Source organism: Musa acuminata, unplaced genomic scaffold (genome assembly GCF_036884655.1).
Source record: "Musa acuminata AAA Group cultivar baxijiao unplaced genomic scaffold, Cavendish_Baxijiao_AAA HiC_scaffold_1065, whole genome shotgun sequence".
Taxonomy (NCBI): domain Eukaryota; kingdom Viridiplantae; phylum Streptophyta; class Magnoliopsida; order Zingiberales; family Musaceae; genus Musa; species Musa acuminata.
In genome coordinates, this window is record NW_027021279.1 from 155,949 (window position 1) to 160,945 (window position 4,997).

The following is a 4,997-nucleotide window of genomic DNA, read 5'->3' on the forward strand; positions in this document are numbered from 1 at the left end:
CTGTTGCATTGAAAGAAGTAGGCTTAGTGGTCTGGTCTAGTTTCATCAGTAGTAGAGCCAGAGGAGAGATAGTTTCAAGTAAGAATGAACCTCAGTAGTAGTTGTCTTAGAGCGGTTCGAGACCATGCTTGGAGTTGTGAGTGGACTTAACACTGTCGAAATAGCTTGTCTCACCGAAAAACAGGGCATAGTTGCTTGGTTAGTAGGCGCCTACTTGCTATGTGTTCGGGAGCCTAATGAAGTTAGTAAAGATATCTGTTATTTCGAGTACCTATACTATAGTGTCGGTAGGCAAGAGAAGTTGAGTTTGGTGCTTACGCTCTAGTCAAGTTACTAGGCTCGGGTATGCTTAAGTGCTTGTGTTAAGCAAGTAGTCAATAGATAAGTTGTTGTTAATTAATCAAGAAAAAGCAATATCAATTCTATCTGTTATTATTAAGGATTTAGTTTCGAAAGATAGAAGTCCTGTCTTCGTGGCGGCAGGAGCCCCGGGTCAGTAGTAGTTAGTGTCATCCCTAGTTTAGTCAGAAGTTCCTTGTTTGATCTATCTCTTTTGCCCCTTACTTATATTAATATTAAGGCTGCTTTTCGTATGTATGCCCGGAGTCTGCCCCCCTGAACAACCATCAAGGGAAGCGGGAAGTTACGGCTTAGAAGCGGGTAATTCACAATTCCATTCCTCAGTGTAAGGGTTCAGGGCAGATCCAGAGTCAAGGGCAGATCCAGATCCAGCAGTTCAAGATGTTAGGAAGAAATATATTAGAAGATATAAGTCAACTAGGGAAAAGGTGCATCTCCGCTTTGAAATCATTATATTGTAGGGCAGTAGTTATAATGTGGCTTAGAAGGAACGGAAGCAGAAGAGCAAGCCTCATTATAGATTGAAGTCACCAACCCAACCAGCACTGTGTCCTTTAAGAATGGAGTTTCCTCGGCACATGAATACAGGACTTGTGGATCGGGTGAGGAAGCTTTATCAACAGAATCCGGGTTGGTAGTATAAGTAGGGCCCAAAGAGAGAAAAGAACAAGAGTGAAAAAGCAATAGGAGTTTCGGAATCAGGAGAGGAATAGAGTCCCCGAAATCTGTGTGAAGAAGTCCAAGATTAGCTAATAAAGAATCCGCTGGTGAATTTCCTTCACGAAAAATATGAGAAGCGAAAAACTCACCGAATGGATTGAAACTCAATTGAACCACCGAGATCGAAGTTTCCATGGAGGAGTGAACGTTGAACTAGAGAGAAAAGCAAGAGCTGCGAATCTTGATACAAAGTACTCAAGGGGTCAGGTCAAATCCACAATGTTCCAAACGAAACAGCAGAAAGCAAAGGATCCCACGGTTAACCTCGTCGGTCGGGTCAAAACGAATTCATCAATCGACACTACGTTGATCCTCTCTGAGCAACTCTTCTGATCAACACCCGAGTCACTCAACTGCAACAAACCGGATTCCTATACTGGAAACCTCCTATGCATAGAAACAAAAGAGAAAACAACCGGGGACCGGGAAGGAATGAATTAATCGATTGATTTTGGATATAGAGTTACTGCTGGTGTAAAAAAGAATGCAATGCATGGTAATCGATTGATTTTGGATATAGAGTCACTGCTGGTGTAAAAAAGAATGCACTGATCCCCCACGTAGCGATACTATAGCTATTTGGTCCCGTTTTCGGGTCATCCTATGGCGGAGGTGTATTCTCACTTCGAGAGCTGCGGACTTTGTTGACCTGTCCCTTTACCAACGGAAGAAAATGGAACCTCCCTTCCCTTTCGCTTGAAGATCGAATGCCTTGCGTACCCTTCGCTTTCGTTTACTAGTCTACGAGTTGAGATTGAGTGTTGGTTTACCTTGGTAGGAAGAATCACCCACTGCCCCTCCTTGATTTGATTTGGTGTGCATAGTTTGATCCGCTCTTATTCAATGGGTTGATTGAAGTGGATTCGAAGTTGTGACTGAGAATGAGTTATGCGGTTCTCAACGGTGAGGAAAGCAGAAAGAGCAAGTAATTCGTTCCGGTCCACAACCAAAGTCAGAAGTTATGTTCTCCGTCGCCAGTGCCCGTTGCTAGCCGAGTAAGCTCCGTCTCAAGAGTGGCTCGCCAGCTGCTGTAGGATAAACGGAAATAGTTGGGGCCAAGCTAGTATTGATGATTTGATTTCGTTAGGCGAGCAGGATAGTAAACCACCAATGCGAGTAGTCAACCACTGGAGCAATATCTAGGAATGCTTGGTGCCGGGAAGGAAGGGGGCGAGTGGGCAAGACAAGGTAAGGGTTCAGACCCGGAGACAAACAACCAGAAGCCAAGCAAGAGAGGTCAAACAAGTAAGAAGATTGATTTCCCAAGAGAGGTCAAACAAGTAAGAAGCCAATCATCTCTCTCTACCGACGTCAAGCGTCTAAGATTGATTTCCTTGTGATTTACGGGCTTTGCCACGGATTTCTATTTCATGCCAGCAGATGAGATGGGGAAGTTCCGGTTCAACGCTCGTATGGGGATTCCACGCTCGTATGGGGATTCTGTATAAATGGAATAATGTCTAAATATAGAATATAGAATAATGTCTACATATATAATAGGTAATAGGGAAATCTTCATATGGAATAGAATAATGTCTAAATATCATAGGGATCCCTGGAGTGCGAACAATGATGATCCGCCGGAACTGCTAAGGCTTGAAGTTCTATGCATGGGTGTGACCGAGAAAGGCAGAATGCATCCAACCAATCAACCCATCGATTTCTTCTGCTTTACCACCGAGCCATGGTTAACTCTTTTTGGGGGAAAGGAATGGGGAAGAGCTCGAATCAAGCTTCCGACCCACATCTTATTCCGTATGTAATAGCACTGGGAGGAAAAGAATAGAATACAAGCAGTGAAGGCTCGACCCTTTGCAGGCGAGGCAAGGCTACCCCTTAACCCAAAGACACAAGGACACTGAACTATACTTGAAATCGAAAACTCCTTCTCACTTGTGAAATCGAAAAACCCTTATAAAAGAGAAATCAATTACGGGGCCCTTATCAATGCTAATTGAGAAATCAATGGGGGGCAGAAACATCAATGTTTAATGGATTGCGGGTGTCCTTATTAGATATATGATGATTTATGATCCTAATTTAGTGTTTGGCTAAATAGCAACCTATTTGTACCGGATGCAGTGGGACTTTCTTTCCTCAGACTTTTGAACAAGGCTTTCCTAATCCCAATCAATACCCTTTCACCTTTTGGGCTTAAAAGTGCCTTGAGCCGTTGAATCCCTTTTGGATTTAGGGGAATATTTTCATTGATTAGGTTAGTTGGTAAAGAGAAAAGATGCTGTTCGAGTTACTTCATCTAGTTAAGTAAGATAAGTAAAAGAAGCCTCATCCCAAGTTATCAACAGCAAACGGGTCTTCAAGGGGAGAGTCTGGAGTGAAGTAAGGAGTTCAAAAGCAAGTCCTGTGTTCGGGAGCTAACTACTATCAGAATGCAACCCACATGCCTCAGACTGATCTCTGGGTGTTACAGGCTATCCGACCAGTGAATCCAAGACTTCAACAAGGGCTGGGCAGACTTATGTTAGTGCTGCTCGATATGGGCATGTAGCTGGTAAGACTGATGTGTGCCCCTGCTATGCTAGGTATTACTTGTATGGGACTGCAGCTAAGGCATCCAAGCCTGATGCCGGTACCACTGAGACTTTCACCAATGAATCCAAGCCCGAAGCAAGGTAGTCAAAGAACCAAACCAGTGTCACTCAGAATGTGCCTCGGCAGCTGGGCTGCTAAGTGAAAAGAGATACTCCGGCCGGGCTAGCTCCTCATGTCAGTAGTTTCGAGTTGCTAGTTTAGAGTAGCTAGTCCAGTAGTTGGCTCTTTGAATAGAGTAGTTTCTTGTCCCCGGGTTCTAGATTGAAGTCTTGTTCCATTCCAATACTCGGGCAGGGTAGTCAAAAGAGAGTACCATCTTTATAGTTGTTGGCTTTCACACCTGATTGAGAGTCGAGTCCTTTCCGATCACTATTCGAAAGTAAACTGAAAGAATTGATTACTATTCCACTTTACCGATTTCCGATAAGAAAGAGAGATGTCTTAATTATTAGAGGAAGTAACACGTACTTTACTGAGTTGGCAAGAAAGAAGTCAACTTAAGTCACTCCCTAACTGCTTGCCCGGAGCACCCCAAGAGTAGAGTAGAGTTTACTGCCCTCGCTCACTACTAGCAGTACTATACTATAAGTGCTTTTTCTCTTCTATTATAACATCTTCTTCCCCCTTGCCGAACTATCCTCGACGCCACTGCTTGCACCTGCTAACAACCAGAATTAGTAGTTGTCTTGTGCCGCGCAACAGTCTTAAAACAAAACTTCGTAAGCAGAAGTCAGAGAATTCATTGAATCTTTTTCGTATCGTGAATCTTTCGTATCGAGCACTTCCTTCACTTGGTACAGAACCCAGTCAATATACTGCTTCCCGAGACTTATTATAGAGGCCCGACCTCTCTACTTCTATAAAAGAAAGGAATGCGCTAGCTGAACACAGCACAAAAAAGCAGGGTTTGAATCCCCAACAAGCAAGCAGACCCTCTCACGCCAACTCTTCAAGCCACCAAGCTTAGGATAGACAAGCTTAGGGCCAAGCAACTTAGAAAGGGCCAAGTAGTAGTCCAGTGGAATCAGTATTCGTTGAAAGAGCCATAGTTTAGGTCGGCAGACAATCAGAATTGAGTTGACTTCACTCTAGTAGTAGTAGCACTGGTAGCAGACTTTAGCCCGAGATACTTATAGCCATGGTTTACAGCCCCAAGTAGTTCCCCTGCAGAAGGAGCGGTAAGTCATACCCAGTAGTTTAGAGTTGCTAGTGGAGATGAGCCAGAAGTCTTATATAAGAGAGGAGACAGAGGTATTGTTGCCCTAGGTAAGAGGTCGGGTGCAGAAGATGTTTTAGCATGGTTAGTTGACAGAGCCGAGCCTGTTGCATCTGTATTTGTTGTATTAGGCTTTCAGCACCTGTTG